Genomic DNA, 25,112 nt, shown 5'->3' with positions numbered 1-25,112 from the left:
TTTCTTGTTGGTAGGCATAAATTTTTCAATAGCTTTTTGCATGTTGAAAGTGTAGCTAGTACTAGCAAGAATAATGACTTCAAAGCCATGGAATCAAATTTTGATGCATTGGTGATAGGTAGATGGCACATCACACATCTCATGTATCCACAATCTCTTGGGCAAGATATTATAAGCCAAGGTAATTCCACGCACCTAACAAGTGACATCCCTTTCTATAAGACCAATGCGAAGAGGCAACACCACAAGACCTAAGGATTTTTTTTCAACTTCATCATATGCTTTAATGGTAATCTTGTGATGAGGATTGATAGACACTTCAAAATAGTCTAATTTTCTAAGCAAAGTTGTAGAGACAATGTTCAAGCTAGCTTCATTATCAATGAGCACTTGACAAACACATTTTTGATGTATCATGACCTCGATATGTAGAGCTTGATTGTGCAAATGACTCAATGAATTGTAATTCTCCTTAGAGAAAGACATATAATAAGGTGAGGTCAGGTGACCTACCATGGATTGAAATCACTCAAGATCAAGATCTTGGGGAACATTTGCCTCAGTGAGGGCTTGATTAGAATCTACGTATAAGCAGGCGAGATTTTAAGCAACTCAAATATTGTGATTTTAGCATTAGTTCTTTGTAGTTGATCAAGAATATTGGAGCTAGTAGCCACAATATTTGTCAAAGGTTTTGCACCTTTTCCAGATGGATAGCAAGGGCTTTATCCTTATGTGGTTCTAGTTCAACAAATGAAGGAGGTACAGGGCCTTTGAGAACCAACTTAGCACAAGAATGTGTGATAGTGTTAGCACAAGTTCAAGATGGTTCATGATCAGATTTGTTTGAAGAAGGGACCCTTAAGATGAATGGTGTCTTAGGTTTAGTGTTTTCTTGTTTTCCCTTAATGGCGATGACATCATAGTATTCAACATCTACAAGTTTAACCATGTTAACCATGTCACTATCGTTGGAGTAAGTGTAATTGACCTTTCTGTGAGGTTTTGGTTTTGACCTTTCTCCTTTGTCATAGGATGGGAATGGATCTTTGAAAGCCTTATGATCCATGCTTTTTTTGTGTCCATCCACAACTATATCACCATCATCTATTAAGTCCTAGATCTTGTGACACAAATTAATGTAATTGCTAGTTTTGTGACCCTTGTTTTGGTGATACTCACTTAATGATGTCTTGTTCCACCATGGTGGTTGAGCTTGCGAATCATAAGGACATAGGTTATCCATTGGGGATATGATTTTGTTTTACAATAATGTTTTGTAAACCACATCAAGTGGTTCACCCAAGGTGTATACTCTCTCTTGGGATGTGTAGCCCATGAGTTTCTTGGCCTATTCCTAGATGTTCGTTTATTAGAAGGAAAATTTTCAACCTATTTAGATGCTTTGAGGTTATCAGTGAGATTGAATGCTTCCTTAGCAAGCTTGGGAGTTATGTTGTCGACAACTCCATCATGTACAACTTCTTGATTTTTACTCACATACTTAGATTTGTCTTTGCTAGAGGTGGATCCTTGTCTTGTGTCCTTTTGCAAGGTGAGTTCACCTTTCTTTACCATGAATTCCCCTATGCAGATAGCTTGTGTTACCATATCTTCAAAGGTGGGCCTTGAAGCTGGACTCTATACTCAAAATTAGGTAGGAGGTTGTTAGTCAAAATGTCAAGCTTTTCCATTTTAGGAATCTTGTGTGAGTATTTAGTGTAGAGTTGTCTCCACCTCTGGAGAAATGTGAGGAAAGGTTCCCTGACTTTTCATTTAAGATTAAAAAAATGTTGGATACTAACATGATGTTGAAAGTTGTGTGAGTATTTTTGTACAAAAAAGTTGGCAATCTCATCAAATGTCTTGATACCTAGAGGTAAGTGTGAAAACCACTCCATAGCCTAACCACCCAAACTCCTAGGGAATAAATGCATGAGATATGTCTAGTTATGCATGAATTCCATAGATAAGGCACCAAATTCCCATAAGTGATCATGGGGATCAATGGTTCCAAATTACTTATCATACTTAGGTAGCTCAACTTCTCTTGGAAAAAGAGGCATGTCTAGGTTTTTGTCAAATGAAAATGGACAAAGAAAATCTAGAGTGTATGTCTTTCCAGGTTTGTCTTTTTCTTTCATCATTTGAGGTAATTGGTCTTGCATGATTTTCAGCTATTTTTGGAGTCTAGAAGTTTTAGTTTCCTCTTCAGGTGTGATAATAGTTTCAACATTGAAGTTATGAGGTAACTTAGCTCCCTCTTGTGCAAGTTTAAGAAAGGATTTTTCTTTCTCTTCATTGAGTAGGATTTCCATGACCTTTTGAAAGATTTTTCCTTTATGAAATTTTTCTATGTGTTCAAGAAGCATTTCCACCTCTTCCTTTTCTTCATTAGTGTCATGGTCTTTTCCTCTATCATTCCTAGGTTGATCTTTATGTCTACTGTGATTACTATGTTTAGGTTCATGATCAACCATTGCAAGAACATACTCAATTTTAGTATGTTGTGAGAGGAAATCCTTTAGAAAGGAACTTAGTTGTGTTATCTAGAGGTGTAGGACCTCTATTGGTTTTAGGAACCTCTTAAAACAAGATATTCCTAGTTTGTTTAAGATTTATAGAGAATCGTCTCTGGACTCAAGGTGATATAATAGGTGAGGGAGATTGTGGAGCCCCCTCACTGAACAAACTAGAAATAGATTGTGTGTAAGCTAAAAAGTGACCTCTATCATGATTATGACCCCTAGCTCTACCTCATCTAAGCCTAAGTGGATAAAACACATTTCCACTCCTTATCGCCATAGTCATAGACAAGGACAAGAAGAAAAAACTTGGACAAGGATCACACTAGGACTTAGTCTTAGAAAGGAAAAAATAAGAGTGATGTATACTAAGGCACAGATAGTTTGATTTGAAGGCTAGAATAGCCAAAGATTATGCCTATTATAACATAGAGTATGACAAGTACTAAAGGAAAAGAATCAAGACAACTAAAGGATGAGACTAGTCAAAGTATGGGTCACAAATCTTCAGCCATGAAAAATGCCACTATTTGGGACTATTTGTAGATAGAGAAGTAGTAAATTAATGTAGAAAATAGACAAGGTACAGAACAAAGATAGCTCTAACAGACTGATATGACAATTTTGACTCAAGGTCTCACGTGAAGATCCACTTGGAGGTGCACGAGAAAGCACATAGGGCCATGTAAAGACTTAGAACAACCTACAAATTTTGTGTGAGGATGTATTCTAGGCTATGCAAGAAAGTGCAAGGTTTGACAAAAAATAAGGATACAGGTACAAGATCTCACACAAAGACATACAATTATTTTCCCAAGAACCTATATAGAGCCATGTGAGAAAGTGATAGTACAAAAGGATTTCACGTGAGGACTTGCAAAATTGTGTGTGAAAATTAGGACCAAACTAACAACAAAGTTGGATTTTGAAGAGATTTTTGGGCTATTCAGACTATTTTGGATAGATTTATTGGACAAATCATTGGACAAACAACAAGGATAACTTTCAAAGTTGTTTGGACAACATTTTAGTTTCAACCAAGACAAAGTGTTTTTTGAACAAGACATTTGGAAGCAAGCAATAGTTGAATACAATCCAACTGAGGATAAAGCAACTCAGAGGGATAGGGGAGTCTTGACCTTTGCTTGTTTTAGATAGGTTTGGACTTGTTTATGACTCAATAAAAAACATGCTTTATCCCTTAAAACAAAAAATGGTAGAGAAGGCAAAACCTTTGTCCCACATCTTATGGAAATGCATGCACCTCACACAATCATGTCACCCCCTAGAGGGTGCCAATGGTTTTGGTGTATTCAAAGGACTAAATAGTATATGTTGAATGAGCACCCTTGTGGTAGAGGACAAGCACATATACCACCTTCCAACATCCAGTAGCATGCCTATGGTGAGTTCTACATGAGAGATTCTTCCCCTTCTTTGTACAAAGATTATGCCTCCTTTCGGAGGTGAACCGGGTGACCTCTATCTAAAGGTTTTTACTTGGCTTCCATTTAAATTAATTCTTAGTGGCTCCATAAGTAGAGTTGAGACTAGTAGCCCACACCAACATTTGAAAGTGCACACACTTTCTTAGCAAGACTAGGGCTGGCACTGGCCAGTGTAATAGACAAAGCCTCTCTTTGACATGTGATATCAAGAATGAAAGAGAGGTCATTAATCTAGCTTTGGAGTCTTTAACTCTACAAAGCTTTTTTATTATAGTGAGTTGGAATCTTTGGCAAAAGGAGTGTGCTCACTTGGGTCATCCCTAGAGGTTGGATCACTCCAGTAGGCCCTCTAAAGGATTGACTCAAATTGGTGGTCTAAATCTAAGGGTCTGAGTTTTTGATTTCCCTCAAGGGGAAAGAGCATAATCCTCTACCTTATCACCTCACCCAAACACGTAGAACATGTTAATTACTAATTTAGCTTAATCAATCCATACCTTTCCTTTCTCAAGATTATGATTCCCTAAAAGGAAATCATCATCCCTTCATAGAAAAAGACTCATACTAGAGAACCACTAAGTTTCTTGCCTCCCTCAGAATGTCATCTTTTAGAGGCATCTAGGTTTCTAATTTACCCTTGGTCATGACCTCGAAGTGGTAAAGAGCATACTCCCCTCTTCCCTTGCCTTGCACCTTAAGAAGTTCATAAGCCCTATTTAGACTATGTTTAGAAAATAGGAAAGAAGAAACATTTTTTTGTGGGTTTTAATGTTTTCTTCAACAAGCATATTTTTGAAAATCATCCTGTAAACAAATAGTTAGTTCATGTTTGGAGAGTTTGTATAAGGGATCTTTGTCAAATTTCCTATAGACAACTGTTAAGCTACAAAAAACTAGAAAAATAGAATAGTAATGCTTCATAGACAAACATGTCAGTAAAAGATAATGAACAACATACTAAAAAATGACAAAATTAACTTTTCTATTTTAAAACTTTGCATGAAATCTTGTGCAGGACCGCATGAGATCTTTTACTGACCCGCACGAGAAAAATGAGGTGCCATGTAAAGACTTGCACAATAGGGCACTTTATCACGCGAAAAAGTGTAGAGCCATGTGCGAGACCCTCAAATCTGCACACACAAATGAAATTTCTCGCAAGAAAATTCAAAAATCTATACAGACCAGTATGGACAAAGCAATAAAAAATGATAGAAATAAATGCAGATGAGGCTAGAAAAATTGATTTTTTCTACCCCACGGTGGGTACCAAAAATTTATCTATAGATTGTGGGCCTCTGAAACCTCACACACACTTCAACATGGTCCTTGTATGAAAATTCATCTTGGAATGAGCATGGGATTGTTCATCCAAGAGGTCCAACAAGCTGACCTATTGCCTTCTAACTAGAAGGATTTTTCCTATTTATGCTCTCAAAGTTTAGATGCAGGAAACTAGAGCATTCTAGAATGAAGGGTTTTGAATGCAATTAAGTCTATATGATATGTAATTATTCTATATGAAAGATGCAATTAATCTAATAACTTGTAAAACAAATTAGACTATATGTATGCGTGTTATAGCTATATGATATTTAAATCTAATAAATGAAAAGCTTATGCTAATAATGAGCAAGTGAGTGTATGATTTAGCAAATATTCGATACAAATTCAATTCAACCTTTCTAATGAGGAATTAAGAGTCTCTTAAATAGAATTCCTAGAATCCATCAACCATTGAGATCAACTTAAATCAATGGTTAGGATTGAAGCCAAGATTTAATCAAAGTGGAAGATTCCAAATACAGATGTAGTTAACTAACTCAGATCTTGAGTACAAGAAATAGTTAACTCATATTCACTTTAGTGTGAGGGTAAGCGATTTAAGTCACTTTTAATTTGAGAAGTAATTAATTGGGAATTTCCATTTTGAACTAAGAAATAGAATTTGGGAAAGATATTTAATTTAATAAAATGAGATATGACCTTATAAATACCTTTCTCATTTAATTAAATAATTACATTTAATTAATTAAAATGAGAGCATTATTAAATTAAATAAATTTAATTCATTAGTACATTAGCCTTAGGAGATAATTTAATTTAATTAAAATATAAATACATTAAATTAAATTAAATCTTAATCAGATAGGTTTAATGTGACAAATATGAGTCAATACTTTAGGAATTAAATAAAGAGTATGATGAATACAGATTAGACTTTTCTACATTTGACAATCAAGTCAAGTAGTGAATATCAAAATAAGAATTGCCTAGTGAAATAGGACTTTAGAATTGATCAGATAGACCAAAATTGTAGTCATGGCAATGTGCCAATTTTGGGGTATTACAATATGTATACTAGAGGATGTAATATGATCATTAAAAAGATTATAAAGGTTTAGGTCTTGGAGTTAGTGAGCATGGTATTAAGTATCACATTCATATACCCTCTAAACTAGATTTGCATGGTGTTTGTTCTTCAAAGTCTCAAGTTAAGGAAGGTGATGTTAATCATCATCCTCCTCTTCATAAATATCTCCCAACACCTACCTTAGATAACCTTGATATTCGTCACGAGGTGGCTAAATAGGTATATGTTGAATTAATGAATTACAAAAAAAAGAAAAATCTTTAAACCTATATTGAAAGATGCCTTACCAAAGTATGCATGTCCTTTTCATTATCTTAATACACACTTACTTGTTGATTGTAGACATTTTAAATTGTATGTTCATGAAAAAGATACTTTACGAATTATATCTCACTCTCATGTAGTTTTATAATTCCTTCATAATTTTGATAAGGGGATTCCCCTCCTACTGATATAATATAGATCTCTTCTCCTCTTGTCTCTGGACTGCAGAGCAAGAGGTGTATTTTCATCTAGTCTCTTAGAATCCATTAGGTCTTTTATTAGGCTTAATTGGTATTCTTTCCTCCTATTTTTTCCATGATCTTGTAATATGCTCTATTCAAGATATTTTTTCTAAGACATTTGTTTTGCAAAGGTATCCCTTGTCTACCTCCCTGAGGGGAAAGGTTCTTTCTTCTTTGTCTTTGTCTGGGGAACTAACTTCCTTAGCTTAGTTGTATGTATTTATATTGCAATATTATTTCTTCATATAGATCGATGTTTTGAATATGGATAGTCTTTTTATATAAGAGGTTGTTGTCCTAGGTCATCATCTCTTCTCTATGTTGCAAACTATGTTCTTTATAAACTCTTACCTTTTCTTTGGTGTTAGAGTTATTTCCTTCATACCATAGATTCCTTTATCCTCTTATTTATAATGGGCTTGGTGATGAATCTTTGTTCCTGCTTGGTTTACCTTTGAAAGATGGTATATTATCTAAAAGTACTCCTCTATGTCTTGTTGATAAAATCTCTTTCTTTGAGGATCCTTTTTACATAAGTGACATATCCTTTTCACAATTATCTATGCTCTAGAATGTAGGGGTCAATACCCTTCACTAAGATCATAGTGTATATTGTTGTTAAAAGGATATCTCCTTGGCTTGTGAAGTGGGTATCCTCTTCTTCTTTACTACCGTGTCTTGTAGATAGCCACCATAAAGAGGGGGGCATATATAGGGTCTCCCTTGTACTATAGTTTTTTTTAATTTATATGATAAATCTTGAAGGGTAACACATGTAAGTTTCTAAATCTTGAAGAGACATACATTTTTCAATTTTATATAGCTGCTAAATCCTCTAAAGGTAATCCACATAAGTTGCTAAATCCTAAAGGGACGTACATTTCTAAATCCTTTGAAGGTAATGCACATAAGTTACTAAATCCTAAAGAGATACACACTTTTCAAAATTTTCAATATGCTAAATCTTTTGCAGGTAACGTACATAAGTTGCTAAATCCTAAGAAAGCATATATTTCATATTTATAGTGATACAAGAAGGTGGATCTATAGCTATTCCAAAAGTAGTCAAGAGAAGCACTACAATTACAAGCACATTTTTTGGGTGAACTATCAGGTTTGGCTACTTGTTGGGATCTCACTTTCTTTTGGTGATTCATGGTAAGGTGTGCATCTTACTGGGTGAGTTAATCACTTCTTCTTTTCTTTCATGCTAGTAGGACTGGATCATAAAGCTATGTTATTTGTAGTGTTTCTCTTGTCTTTCTTATATAATCACTTATGTTTTGTATGATATCATTCCAAATATTATATTAGTGTGAGAAATATTTCTTAGCAATTTTCTTGTGCTAGTTGATTTGGGTTTGTTTAATACTAACCCTTTTCTTTTATGTTGTTTTGTTTTTGTTTTGCTTTTAGACCCTCATGCGTGTATGTTGAGTTAGAATCCTATCTTGGGGAATTATGTCCTTAGCTAAGTGTTATTTTATCTTGTTATGAATCCACTTGGATCTCTTCTTTATTCTCTTCATTTACCAAGAGTTTTCATCAAGTGTGTACTCTTGTTGAAGCGGTAACTAAATGTATTGTCTTAAAATGGAAGAACTTCCATGTTAAGAGTGTTTAGCCCTTTGAGTAAGTGTTTTGGGGTCATGTCAAGCACCTTGAATTGGTCTTTGCATGGATCTGGTAGTTTTTGCCCAGTTTTGATTCTCTCTCTCTCTCTCTCTCTCTCTCTCTCTCTCTCTCTCTCTCTCTCTCTCTCTCTCTCTCTCTATTTCCAACTTATTTCTAACAACCTACTCTATGAAGCTAAGGACTTTGACTTTTGGGTCAAGGATGATCTTTTAGATTAAGGTAAACCTTGACACTAATCTAAGGCAAGGATGACCTCAACCTTGAGCTAGGGTAAGGTCAACCTCATCCTTGACCCCATCTCACATTTTCAATTTCCAAGAGTTTTGGGATCTCATGCTTCAGAAATATTTTTTTCCCACTTTTGGGTTGGCTATTTTGGGTTTTAGAATGGTAGACCCTTAAATTACATTTAATTTATGTCTATTTCTAAGGGTTAAGATTAATTGGTATTTCATACTCCCATTCCAACCTTCTCTAAGAGTTTATGCCCTAGATCACTATATAAGGAAGCCTCCTCCTCTCTTTTTTCTTTGAGGCATAAGACACATTATGATATTAGATGATCTATGAATGAATACTTTCTATGAGAAAATACATACTTTTCAAGTGATAAAGCATTCTATCATTCAAGCATTCAAGTTTTCCATTGAAGATCAAGGATTGAAGCATTTAAACCTTTCAAGGGATTTGGTTCAAGAATTCAAAATTCATCATTCAAAACCCTAGATCTAACCGTCATGGTGGATTGATCTTCCTTCAAGATCCTTTGTACATCTTCTAGTTATATTAATTCTTCTCTCAAGGTTGAATCCAAGCATACAATCATGGAAGTTTTGATTTACATTTTCTAATGTTATATTTAATCTTTCATATTAGCATACTTGTTTACATTTCAAATACAATTGCATATCTATTGAATATCATAGCTTCATTGTTAGATTTACTTCTACTAGTTGCTAGCATTCCTTATTTAAATTATATTATTTAGGTTGATTCCAAATTGGGGTTTGACCAAGGAAAATCCCTCATTTAAACAACAAAACCATTTTTCTTATAGATACAGGTGTGGAACAATGAATTGAATAGAAGATTTGGATACACTTTTTGTCAAACTTGCAGGATCCACTAACATAAATTTTTTTAGAGTAGTGCAAGTCGACGATGACCTTTTGGGGTACAATTGTGCCTTGGGATAAGATTGTATCCTACTATCAGGGTCAAGGTTAACCTCCCTTCAAAAATACAAAATATTTCTAGGTTTTCTCCATCTTGACATTTCTAGCCTAGAATAGAAAAAAGAATTCCTTGAAACTGTACATAAACATCAAAAATCAGCATTTTCCAGATTCAAGGTTAGTATTTTTCTTTTATCTATCTCAATATTTAAGAACATACCCATCATATTAGAAAGACCGTTGAACCTCCTTTCTCCCTATTCTCCATTGCATGATTCATTTCTAACTTGATCACTTTCTTGTGCTTTATCAATTTTGATCTTTTTTTGGAAATTAGGGTTAAGAAAGAAAACCTTATTTTCTTTCTATTCACAAACTACATGGAGAAATTTAGAGTTAGTAATAATTGTGACCACACAACTCCAAAATATTTTCTCGTGAAAAGTCTTCCATGTTTTATTTCATTGCAACTACATATTTTAAAGAATGAAGAGAATTCTTCAATGGGAAATAGCATGTAGTCTAAATGACATGATTTAATCATGATAGTAAGAGTTTGTCTTATACAAAAATTAACTTTTAATCATATTTTAGTGTGAAATGGCTACATTAAAACTATTTGGGTGGTCAATTCAATGGGAGTATTTATTGTTTAGTAGGTGTAGATGGTCACTTCAATAGAATTAAATTTTTTGGTAGTCTAATTCTATTAAGATGTGTTTAAGAATTATTTTTCATTGATGTCTTTATGGGTCTTTAACATACTAAGAACCAAAAAAAAAATGTATTGTGAAAGTAAAATCACCATAGGTGTTGGAGAAAATCTAAATATGGTATCAACTTATTGAATATTAAGAATAAATGTACAAACAAATTTGGAATATATAAATGTGAGGTCATAGATTAAGAACCTAGAAATTAATCACTATGAATTATTTCAAACTTGAGTGAGATAAGTTGGAATTTTAAATTGAATATTAGTTCTCTATTTTCTTTTGAATAGTGCATGTGTTCAAATTAGTATTTGATGTAAAATTAGAAAAGCCCATTCAATAAAAAAATAAAACTATAAGTGGGACATAACAAGATGTGATTTGGTCGGATGCAAGAACCTAGAATTTAAGAATAAACATGGCTTAAGACACAAAACATGAGTAAGGATTTGGATCTTTAAACTAAAATAGGAAAAGTAAAAAATAATCTCCATCAAGGTTATGAAACCTTCTAGCAACAATAATGTTTAAGAAGCTTATTGTATAGTCATCAAGAAGTGGATGACCAATACCCTCATAATAATAATCTCACACATAATATTGGTGTCCTACTTGGTAGTCACCTTACAAGATAGCCACATCTTTACCTAATTACTTTCAAGTATCAATCAAGATAGCATGTTTTAACGTGCATTCCAAGAAACTTTGGTGAGACTAAGACGTAGAATTCTTAAACTATTATCTTTCTAATTATTTTATTAGATACAACTATGAAGATATTTTTGCATTCAATTTAATAGCATATGAATTTTAATTAACCAATTCACATTTTCTTGCGCATTGTCCTTACTAAGTCTAATGTTGCCTCAAAGTACCTAAAAGAATATTGTTCTCCTAAAAACACTCAATATTAATTAAAAATAAGAATATATAAAGTAATAGTGTGTTTTACTAGTGGTGATGGTAAGAATATCCTTAGAATTATAATCCTAAGTGTAACTCTACAATGTTAAGAAAACTCTATCAAAATGTCATTTTTTTACATATAATTTTGCATAAATCATTGTGGCTTTCTACAATATATAACTTAATTCCATTTTCTCCAATGTAATTCTTACAAAGGAATTCATAGAAACACTAACTCTCATAAATCTTCTCATAACTCGACTAAACTGATAACATATCTCATGAAATATCAAAAATTGGTGAACAATATTGGTGAGTAAGGAGCCAACATTATAGTTCAATTCCCTTTTTCTAATTCCTTCATGATAGGTGAAGTATCACCAATTTTAGTGAGAACAATATTCCAAATCTCAATGGTTGACAAAAAGAAATAGTGCCCAAAAACTAGAAAACCTAGCCATGGTGAATCTATTTCAAATTACACTAGCAAATCTACTATTGGGGTGGGAGTAATGATTCAAGGTAGTAGAGGGTTTTATTCCATTTCATAGAAAAATCAAAGGTCAAAAAATATCTCAAGAAATTGGAGGGAATTTTGGATATTTTCTTTATCCTCTAATAGGGGAAAGAAATAATATTTGACAAAATGGCCATTAATCAACTGAGAATTTGTGTCAGGAAATAAAATTCCTTGAACCCAGCTAGAAGAAATTGTAGAGACCAACAAATAACAAAAAATTGTGAAATAATAACATATAATGAAGGTCCTATAGGGAATCCTTGATTGATTGACCCATGTAAGCCAAAATTAGTGGATAGGTGGTCATTAATGGTGATACAAACATTGGCATTTACCAAAAACATTTAAATTGAGAGAACAAAATGAGGGCCAATTTTTTTTTTTTTTAAAACATAGCCAAAATAAAAATGCATTCAATGGGATCATAGCTATTATATTCAACCAATAGCTTTTTTAAATATTCTCATTAGAATTAACAAAAACTTGTACCAAAATTGATAGAATTAAGCCACTAAAAAATTAATCTATAAGATTATTCATCACATCACCACCCCAAACAATAGATTGAAACTAAAAGATAGGCTCTTGTCCAAGAATTGTAACTCGTTGATAAAATTCACTTCTTATGAAAAAAATTTGTACTAGATACTTCAAAACTAGGTGAGTTTTTGAACATAAACAAAATATTGCCATTAAAACTTCCTAAAGAAAGATATTGGCAAATACAACTTTGAGAAAACCCTTGGTATTTTTAGCTTCTAGGTTGATTTACCCTCCTCTCTACATCAAATCCCTAGTAATCATTCTCCTATTAAAGATCAAAAAATGTGTTTAAATGTCATTGTTTTCTTTGCTTTCTTATATTCTTGTTAGGTTGCTATCCTTTGAAATTGTACAATTAAACACCTTTCTCCTACCATGCACATTAGGGTATTTATCTTTTGCACTGGGAATTAACTCCTTACAAAGTTATTTGTTTTCTTTTTTTTTTTTGAAAAATGAAGGCTACCTAAACAATCTTGTTTTCCTCATTTTAAAATTGACTATTAATGGAGATCAAAAATATAAAAAAATGGTTTCAATTGACTTGTCATTACAATGGGTCACCCATTTTTCCTCTACTCAAATTATAGGTTTTTTTCCTCCTAAATACATGGAAGATTGACTTTCTTCTCTTCTCACTATTTTTTGGAGTATTTATTTGAAAACTAAATCAATTTATTTTATTTGTATGTTTTGTTTAATTTTAGTATATCTAGTATGTTTCTTTTTGTGATGTTATATTCCTATGGATAGATTTTCTTGACATTGACTTAGCATATTGTACTATATTCTTAACCAATGATCTTTTCACATCATTTTTCAATGTATAGCCTCATACCTTCACCCCATTAGTATGGTAAAAAAATGATATATCTACATATATTAATTCATTTCTAATATTAACCCATCTATCTATTTGAAACTTCATTTAAGACCAAGTTTTATTTTGATACAATTATAAAATGGGTTTCCCTTACCTAGAAACTAGTATTCATCAAAAAGATACAAAGATTGATGTAAATTATATTGATTTAAAGATAAAAATATAATGATATTTATTATTTTATTATTTTCTATTAAATATAAGTAAAATTCACTAACAACTCATACTATCATAATAGAGTTTACACACATAATAAACAAGTTTAAACTATGTTGTCCATATAGATCAGCATTAAGAGATTGGACCACTCAAAATAACATAAAAGAAGTTTTAAAAAGGATAGAATTGTACCAACTATAAATAGAAAATTGAGCTCTTCATCTAGGTTGTCTATGGAAGTGGTCCCTCAATCTATATGAGCCTAATGTCTCCATCTTTGATCACAACATTCAAATTTCTCATATGTTACTATCATGAAAGTATTGGGGCATGAGGGATGGCACTTATACAACCAAGGAATGGGTCAGGAAATATTTTCTGTTGAATGTAGTCCCCAACATTTAGACTCTACTAGAAAATTCCTAATCCAAGAAGGGTAAAGGAATTAAAGTTATATTTCCTACATATCCAATGAAGCTGATAGTGAGACATGAGAAATGCTAGTAAGAAGTGGAGTACTTCCAAGCTAAGAGGAAAAAGACCAAGAAGAGAAAGAGGAATACTCAAGAAAGGGCCTAACTAGAAGAGGCTCAGCTAGAATGGGCTCACTTGAGAAAAGCTCGAATAGAACAAGCTCAACTTGAGTAAGTAGAGGCCCTAGAAGGGGAAGCCTTAGCAACCCAAATAGAAGTCACCCCCTAAGCACTAAAGAGATCTTGAACTAAGACAATGGTGGTGGAAGAGAAAAGGAGGAAGTTGAAGAAGAAAAGTACTCCATCTCTTTAGGTTTTAGAGACCATACCTAATGCTTGAGATATTGAAGATGGCAAGGAAATTAAATTTATGTCACTCAATTGGAGAACCCTTCTAGGAAGAGCTGCAGAGGAGGAAAGGAGGAAGTGTTGAACATAAATACCACCTTCCATCCCAAAATACTCTACTTAGGAACAAGCCTCTAATCAAGAAAAGGAAGGATGGACTTAAGAGGTTAGAGGAGATGGATGCCTTGATATCTTGGAATTTGTAACACTACCAAAAACAAAGCCATACAAAAGAATCAAAGAACGAGAACAAAGAATGCAATTTTTTTTTATTAAACAAATACCACTTAATGCAAGTACAAGTACACAGATTGATTACTCTTAATCGAAAAACCTCATAATATAAATAGACATCATCCAAATATGATTTCATAAAGATTCCAATACATAATGAGTTCAGTATAATAAAGAAGTACAATATCATTCTAGAACAGCTAGGTCCAACATTCAGACCCTACTAGTAATTGAATACTAGTTCAAGATGAACTTGAATAAACATCCTTAGCTACTAGAAATCTCGAAGCACTTGAAAACTACATAGAATGCAACAACACAAAAAAAAAGGGGGCTCAGTATACACTGAGTTGAAAAGCGTAATCTATCTGTGTACATGTTAGATTAAGCATATGCATAATCTTAATGCAGATATTTGATTCACTTAACATAGTACAATTTCAATATTTATATGCAAGAAGTAGACATTTACTTAACAATGCAAAATTAAACTCGCACTAAGAATAACCCACAAATGAACCATATATATACTGAGGTGTCATCATTATGGCACTAAGATTCTGCATCCATGTATGGTAGGCTCATAGTCTCACATCACAGTAAACTCTATTTTACTTATCAATGACAGAATAGAGTTATGCCTTGTTCTCTGTACCTAACCATATAGGTTTAAGTCATAGGTAAGGCCAATTATCTTTTATATGTAATTAACCCACCCAATAGATTTTATAGTTATCACTGAATTAATTAACTGAATAGGATAAACCAAATTTAGCCACTTCGATATATGTTCATTAAAGCTATTCTTAAAATACACATCATACAGATTTACAAAAGAACGTTCATGCAAAAGATATAAATCAGTATTCAACATGATAGTACATCCTTTAAACTATTTGAACCACATCTTATTCTATCAATTGCAAAAGTAATCTAGTTTACTATAACAACAGGAACCAAACTATAGCATTAAGATCCCGTAAATATAATTTATTTAAACATATCACAATAATGACATTTACCAAATCTTAATATTACACAATTGTACCCTACTGCCTTAATAAACTAGATTCATCTTTTACAAATGACTATGATAATAGAATAATAGTAAATATGGTATTTCTGTTTTAACGACTTTCATTAAACTAATATCATAAATCTAACTTTTGATTACAATAACCATTTAATACTCAACATAATAGCATATAAGAAAATAATTCCAATGTTCATACATATGTGTTTCACAAAGAAATTATCTCTATCCCATTCCATTCTAGATTACAATAATATTCAATACAATACCCTGCTGACTACAATCATCAATTTAACGCAAACCAACATAAACAGTTTTCTACAATATTAATTAAACTACAATTCGATCATTTCCAATGTCCTCATATAAACATTTCTTAATCAATAATGCCAAACTATTGTTTTACCTTAAATCTAAATTCTGAATAGCAATTCTATTATAATCAGCATACAGATTGAATGAAAAACCTTAAAATTCAATAATAGAAATGATACAAATAGGACTGTAACTATGTTTTTCCCAATATCTAAAACAGAGTCAAGTATTTATATTAAATGATTGCCCATTTAAATAACAGAAATACATTTTTATGCCTCCTTGTTACTTTAGTGTCTCGGGTTGTAACAGTAAAACATCATAACTATGTCGTAACCCGACACTATTAACAACATAGTATAAATTGGTTCCATCATAGCTTGGTATTTCTTTAGATTCAGAAAAACTATACTATACTTATGTTTCCAATCATCATTAAACAAAATTTTATAATAATTATGATTTATAGACTTTGATAATTCCTATGTTTACAAACAGGATTCAAACTGCCATCACAAAACATTCCAACTTTTGGATAAGTCAAAACATACCTTCCAATATGACAACAATGTTTTAAAGACCATATTGTCACAAAAGAAAATTATTGAACCATAATCATGTTTCAAGTTAAACCTATATCAAAATGTCTAAGTTTCTCATTTATCCTAACTGCAACATGAATGAAATCGTTATTTATTCACTTAGTCATGTCGACTGCAGAATAAGAAATTTAACAATAAAAAACGCACAATGCCTCAAATTATAGAAGTAAGCTTCCAACATTGCTGTCTACCACTGCTTACCATCATCCAAAACAAATGTCAATATCTACGAACATAAATAGAAAATCGATACGGCTCTATTGACTAGTTCCTTTTTCCCATGGTTGAAACAATACGTCTACAGAACACCGAATTCCATAAAAAACATCAAACCACCATCGAAAACAACAAATAACTTTGTGTCATCATACAACCTGCAGGTGTCGACTTTGATCTATGACAGTTTCTACAACTTTTTAAAATTTCACTAAAAACATTCCTCATAAACTAACCCGACAACCATTTAACAAAATGCTAATAACCCTAATATTTTTGTTTAATACATTGTTGCAATTTAAATACGAATACCCTTGTTAGAGTAACCATCATGCCCTAACAAAACATGCAATTCAAATACTATAACGCCCAACCCAGATTCATTCAAGTGTCGTGGTATTATCTTAGAGTTGTATGACTGATAAAACATCACATAAAAACTGTATAACTAAATCACATACCCAGTAACATAAAACACACATAACATTACACAATTCCACCACACTCAACAAAAACTCGTCTGCAAACTTAGATTTCATAGCAAGTACTCAATACCCACATCCAAACTTGGGAATATACAGACCTCGACAATTTTATTGCCAAACCCTACATACGCCCCAACCTTGGATATCGATATGTGATACTTTCATTAAGAAAATTTAACATTCAAGATTTACAATTCAAAATAACACAAACATAACAGTAAAAAGGATAGGGTTTAAGGAAGGCCCCCTACCTCTGTTCACTGAAAGAGGAAGAACCCAATAAAACTTGATGCCAAAAGCCCAAAATGCCCATAGGACCTTTACCTACCTTATTTATCTTCCTCTTAAACTCATAGTTCTGCCTTGCATGATCTGCACTGGTTCCAGCATGATCTGTCCATCCAAAATCTGCAAATTTTTCCAATCAAGATCATGAGCAATAATAGGTATACACTTATGCAGGACTGAAACATGAAAAACATTATGAATACATGAAAGACTTGGTAGCAAGGCAAGTTTGTAGGCAATAGGTCCAATCTATCCCAAAATTTCAAACGGACCAACAAATCGTGGTGTTAACTTGGACCCCTTTCCATAACGAATTGGACTCTTATGCGGCCTAACCCAGAGAAACACTTTATCACCAACCAAGAATTGACGATCGATTCTATGCTTATCAGCATATTTCTTCTACCTATCCTGAGTAGTAATAAGATGCTCTCTAATCCTCTTAACCTCCTGTTCCAAATCTTGCAACATATCAGGTCCTAATAGAGTCCTGTCTTCCAAATTATCCCAGCTGAGTGGAGTCCTACAAGGTCAACCATACAATGCTTGAAATGGTGCCATACCTATGGAATTGTGATATCCATTGTTATATGAAAACTCTACCAAATGTGCATACTCCTCCCATTTATTCTATCTATCCATAACGTACATCCTAAGCATGTCTTCTAGAATCTAGTTGACACGTTCAGTTTGTCCATCTGCCTCTGGGTGATAAGCTGAACTGAATTTCAGCTGAGTACCTAACTCTTGCTGCATGGTTCTCCAAAAAGATGAAGTAAACACTGGATCCCTATCAGAAATAATATTTTTAGGAATTTCGTGTAACTTAACTATCTGCTCCATAAAAATCTTGGCCCCCGTTACTGCATTATAGGATGATCTGACAGGAATAAAGTGAGCAACCTTGGAGAATTGGTCCACTACCACCATTATAGCATCATGCCTACGAGCTGTCATAGAAAATCCAATAATGAAATCTATCAAAATGGTGTCCCATTTCCATTCTGGAATACTATGCGGCTATAATAATCCTACAAGGTGCTGATGTTCAGCCTTAACTCGCTGATGTAGACACCTAAATTTGATTACATTGCTTTGGTAATCCTATTTAGTTATCTCTAAAAAGGCATTGTTAATTAAATTTCTATTTAATTAATCCTTTGTCATCCCCTAGTTGATTAATTTAATTAATCATCTATAGTCCTAATTGATAAATCAAATAATCTATTATTTATCAATTAAATCCTATTCTTCTATCTAATTCCAAAAATCCCCATTTGTTAAATAAATCTATTTGATAAATGAAATCCTCAAATTAAAAAACCCCTAACCTATCTCTAATCATCCATTTAGCCTAATCCACCCCATCCACCCATACTAACCAAGCTTAGCCACTAACTCACCCACCCTCATTAATGCCATCCACTTGCACATCTCTAACATCCCTAAGCTAATCCTAAACCCAAGCCTAATCCACCCCCTAATGTTGTCACATTCCTTAAACAAGTTTAAGACTTTCCTAATCCAAACCAAAGTCTCCCCTCAAAAAACCCAACCACTAAGTCATGAGTGCTCTTACAAAACATAAAGACTCTTACAAGCCCACTCATGACTCTTACACCCATCTTCCACACTCTTCCCTCTTCCACACTCATTCCTCTTACATCCCTCTTACATACTCAACCCCACTCATCATGCCTTTAACCAACCCTTTACCCTACCCTCTCACACTCATCCTCCTTGTGACAAGTGTCACCTTCCCATTGGTGCTAAACAAGCACAATCCATGTGCTATCCTTTGAGTGCATCCTAGCCCTCCTTAAGCCTTCATCCATCCTTGCATCTAAGCCCTCCATCCCTCTACCCCTTAGCCTATAAATTGAATCCCATCCCAAGCCATTTAATCAACAATCTTTGAGCTAAAGTTACCATGCTATTTTGAGAACCAAAGCCATCAACCATACCCTTATAATGCCAAATTGAGAGCTCACAAAGCTACCAATTTGCCATTACCCATCTCCATTGAAGTAGCTTTTGAGCATCTTGAGCATACATCCACAGAAAAAGGACACATCTACAGAATCAAGAAAGCATGGATGCTTTTTCTTATGAGGTTTGCACTTCTTGTTTTCTTTCTTTGTCTAAGCATATATGTGAATTTAGTTTTTGGTTTGTGAATGTTTACTTTATTTGTTAATGTTCTTTGCATACTAATTCTTGTTCTACAGCTGACACTCCAAGCATCGAGCCACAAAATCAGCTATGTCTCTCTTCATTCTAGGCCAATAATAATGCTACCTGAGATCAACATGCATTTTTTTGACACCTGGATGAGCCGAATATGGTGCTTTGTGGGCCTCAACCATAATCAGATTCCTCAAGTCTTCCATCTCAAGAACATACACGTTCCCTTTATACAATAGCAAACCTTTAGAATTCACTGAATACCCCTCAAATCATCCTTCCAAGACACTGCCACTATCAGAATCAGCCTTAACATCTTGAAACCAATGATCTGCAGAAAGATTCTGCAAAATCTTATCCTTAAGATCCACTGTTAGGGTCAAAGAAGATAGCTCATGTCGCTTTCTGCTAAGAGCATCAGCAACTATGTTCTCTTTCCCCTACACATATTTGATCTCAAAGTTGTATTCACATAGGAATTCCATCCATCTTCACTGCCTAGCATTGAGGTCTGGTTGTGTGAAAAGATACTGAAGACTTTGATGATCTGAATGTAACTCAAAATGTTGACCCAGAAGAAAATGCCACCACTTGGTCAAAGCATGCATAATCGCAGCAAGTTCGAGATCATAAGTAGGTTAATTCACCTCATGACTCTTAAGTTTTCTAGACTCATAAGCTATGACACGTCCCTCTTGCATCAAAACTGCCCCTATGCCATCCAATGATGCATCAGTGCAAACCACGAACTTGTTAGTTGAATCAGGAACTACTAGAACTGGTGCACTGGTCAAACATTCCTTAAGTTTCTGAAATACTGCCTCGCACTCATCTATCCACACAAATTTCTTCCCTTTTCTCTAAAGAGATGTAATAGGATGTGTTATTTTGGAGAATTTTGACACAAGTTTGTGGTAATAGCTTGCTAAACCCATGAAACTTTGAACCTCGAAAACATTCGTAGGTGCTGGCCAATCAACAATAACCCAAATTTTGGAAGGATCCACATAAATTCCCTCACCTAAAATGATATGTCCTAAGTAACAAATTTTTGATTTGAAGAAATCACACTTTCTAGGATTGGCATACAATCTGTTCCTACGGAGGCATTCCAAAACCTGCTCTAAATGCTGCTCATGCTCCTCAATAGAGTTGGAATATACCAAAATTTCATCTAGAAATATCACCACAAACTTATATAGGTAAGTCCTAAATACACCATTCATTAAGCTCATGAACACCGAAGGTGCATTTGTTAACCCAAATGGTACCACTGTGAATTCGTAGTGTCCATATCTGGTGCAAAAAGCTGTCTTATAAATATCAGCTTCCTGGATTCTAAGTTGATGATACCTAGATTTCAGATCAATCTTTGAAAAGATTCAGGCACCCTTGACTTGGTTAAACAAGTCATCAATTTGAGGCAAAGGATACATGTTCTTAATAGTGACTTTGTTTAACTGTCTATAATCGATACAAAGTCTTAAGGAATTGTCTTTCTTCTTGACAAAGATCATGGGAGCACCCCATGGTGAAACACTAGGATGAACCAAACCTTTCTCCAAAAGCTCCTCCAATTGAGATTTTAGTTCAACCAGCTCTTGAGCTATCATTCTGTATGGAGTCTTGGAAATTGGTTCCGTTCCTGGCACCAAATCGATTCGAAAGTCAATTTCTCTTCTCAGAGGTATTATAGGAATCTCTTCAACAAAGACGTCTAAAAACCTCTGCAAGACTAGATGATCGAGAGATGGACCCCTAACTATGGAATCTTTTAAGTCGTTTACCAAAATGGAAAACAAACTGCAGCCTTTCCGAGCACACCTAGCCAATTGCTTGGCAGAAATCGCCCGCAAAGAGATAGGTCTCTTGATTCCTGCAATAACTCTAGCTGATCCAAAATCATCCACACATTTGATTGTCTTATTATTGCAATCCATTACAGCTAGATGCTGAACTAACCAATCCATACCCAAAACTAAGTCATATGATCCTAGAGGTATAACCCTAAGGTTTGTTGAAGTTGTGAAAGATTTCATACAAATCTTACAATTAGGAACAATAATATTAGTGTTCACCTTAGACCCTGACGCTAACTCCACTTACCATCTATCCCTTGCCTTGACCACAGGAATACCACTATGTGCAACTAAAGCAGAAGAAATAAATGAGTCTGTAGCTCCTGAGTCAAATAAAATAGATACTTCCATACCTTGAGTATTACCCCGAGCTTCAATAACTGTGTTCTAATGCTCGGCTTGCTTATGATCTAGGGTTGCAAAGATGCGGTGGTTCCTAGAAAAATCACCAACTGTCACTTTAGACCTAGCTAGCTTAGGTCCAACCTTTGGCTTATCCCATTTAGGACACTGAGACTGATAGTGCCATAACTGTCCACAATGAAAACAATCAATAGATTTCTTGAATCCCAAGTTCTGACTCATAGGATTAGGACATGGCTTATTACTCTGCATGCTCTGAGGTGGTTGAGATGGTTTAGGCTATTCTGAAACCTTGAAATTCTTATCGAACTTCCTCTTCTTGAATTTCCCACCTAAAAATCTTGATTTCGCACTACTCTATGGAGGCTTCTGATTCTTATTGACATTAGGAGTATGTGGATTCATGCTAGTTTTATAAGTAGCCCCATGATAACCAGACTTCATCTCAATTAACTTTGCTCACTCTGAGGCTTCCTGCATAGACAAAGGTCAGAAAGTTCTCACTTCCTCCCCAATTTTAGGCATAAGCCCCCTGATGAAATGCTGTATCTTGGCCTTACCATTTTCAACCCACCTAGAAAAATTCTTAAGCTCGAAGAACCTACATTCATAAGCTTCCACTATAGAGCCAGACTGCATAATCTGAAAGAACTCCTCTGCACGAGCCTGACGCCAATACTCAGACATAAATCTCTCCTTGAAGTGCTCAATAAAGAGCTTCCAAGTAACTACAGAGATATCAATGCCAAGCTTCTCCAACTCTTGTTCCCACCACAAGGAACTGAATCCTCTCAAATGCATCAATGTCCATCTTACCTTCATGTTACTCATGTAATGGTGTAAGACAAAACATCGCTCAATATTTAGCAGCCAAGCTTCTGCCGCTATACCCTATTCTGTACCATAAAATAATGGTCCTTTCATCTAGGAAAGATCCTTGAGCTGAGCTCTTGCCACTAGATCTTCTTCTATAGGAAGGTTAACACCCTGCACAAGAGGTCTCCTATCATTCGCTCCCCCACCAAGAATTTGGTTGTTAGCCTCAATATTATCAAGATGTTCCAAAATTCTCTGAAGTACCAAACCCTGGTCAGCTTTGTTATCCTGGTTGTTTCCAATCCCAGCATTCTGATCAAATTGATCATTCCCAACATCATTCTGGTACCTAGGACCTCTACCACGGCCCCTGCCCCTACTTCTACCTCTACCTCTGCAAGCAAGGTTATCCTCAGGAATGCTGCATCCTCGAATTCCTCTAGTAATGGGAGGCATGATAGCAACCTAAAAACAAAAATTTATTAAAATGCATTGATGATGGGTTAAACCCTATAACCCAAGAGTCCTAGTTATTCTAAACCTGGTGCTCTGATACCAAATGTAACACTACCAAAAACAAACCCATACAAAAGAATCAAAGAATGAGAACAAAGAACACAATATTTCTTTTTTATTAAACAAATACCACTTAATGCAAGTACAAGTACACAGATTGATTACTCTTAATCGAAAAACCTCATAATATAAATAGACATCATACAAATATGATTTTATCAAGATTCCAATACATAATGAGTTTAGTACAATAAAGAAGTACAATATCATTCTAGAATAGCTAGGTCCAACATTCAGACCCTACTAGTAATTGAATACTAGTTCAAGATGAACTTCAATAAACATCCTTAGCTACTAAAAATCTCGAAGCACCTGAAAATCACATAGAATGAAACAACACACAAAAAAAGGGGGCTCAGTATACACTGAGTTGAAAAGCATAATCCATATGCGTACATGTTAGATTAAGCATATGCATAATCTTAATGCAGAAATCTGATTCACTTAACATAGTGCAATTTCAAAATTAATATGCAAGAAGCAAACATTTACTTAACAATGAAAAATTAAACTCGCACTAAGAATAACCCACAAATGAACCATATATATACTGAGGTGTCATCGTTATGGCACTAAGATTCTGCATCCATGTATGGTAGGCTCATAGTCTCACATAACAGTAAACTCTATTTTACTTGTCAATGACAGAATAGAGTTATACCTTGTTCTCTGTACTTAACCATATAGGTTTAAGTCATAGGTAAGGCCAATTATCTTTTATATGTAATTAACCCACCCAATAGATTTTATAGTTATCACTGAATTAATTAACTGAATAGGATAAACCAAATTCAGCCACCTCGATATATGTTCATCACAGCTATTCTTAAAATACACATCATACAGATTTACAAAAGAACATTCATGCAACAGATATAAATCAGTATTCAACATGATAGTACATCCTTTAAACTATTTGAACCACATCTTATTCTGTCAATTGCAAAAGTAATCTAGGTTACTTTAACAAGAGGAACCAAACTATAGCATTAAGATCCTGTAAATATAATTTATTTAAACATATCACAATAATGACATTTACCAAATCTTAATATTACACAATCGTACCCTACTATCTTAATAAACTAGATTCATCTTTTACAAATGACTATGATAATAGAATAATAGCAAATATGATATTTCTATTTTAACGACTTTCATTAAACTAATATCATAAATCTAACTTTTGATTACAATAACCATTTAATACTCAACATAATAGCATATAAGAAAATAATTCCAATGTTCATACATATGTGTTTCACAAAGAAATTATCTCTATCCCATTCCATTCTAGATTACAATAATATTCAATACAATACCCTGCTGACTACAATCATCAATTTAACACAAACCAACATAAATAGTTTTCTACACTATTAATTAAACTACAGTTCGATAATTCCCAATGTCCTCATATAAACATTTCTTAATCAATAATGCCAAACTATTGTTTTACCTTAAATCTAAATTCCGAATAGCAATTCTATTATAATCAGCATACAGATTGAATGAAAAACCTTAAAATTCAATAATACAAATGATACAAATAGGATAGTAACTATGTTTTTCCCAATATCTAAAACAGAGTCAAGTATTTATATTAAATGATTGCCCATTTAAATAATAGAAATACCTTTTTATGCCTCCTTGTTACTTTAGTGTCTCGGGTTGTAACAGTAAAACATGATAACTATGTCGTAACCCGAAACTATTAATAGCATAGTATAAATTGGTTCCATCATAGCCTAGTATATCTTTAGATTCAGAAAAACTATACTATACTTATGTTTCCAATCATCATTAAACAATAGTTTATAATAATTCTAATTTATAGACTTCGATAATTTCTATTTTTACAAATAGGATTCAAACTTCCATCACAAAACATTCTAACTTTTGGATAAGTCAAAACATACCTTCCAATACGAAA

This window comes from Cupressus sempervirens, chromosome 7 (genome assembly GCF_028749045.1).
Source record: "Cupressus sempervirens isolate cs-2001-9-10 chromosome 7, ASM2874904v1, whole genome shotgun sequence".
In the NCBI taxonomy this organism is placed as follows: domain Eukaryota; kingdom Viridiplantae; phylum Streptophyta; class Pinopsida; order Cupressales; family Cupressaceae; genus Cupressus; species Cupressus sempervirens.
This window is presented reverse-complemented; position numbering follows the sequence as displayed.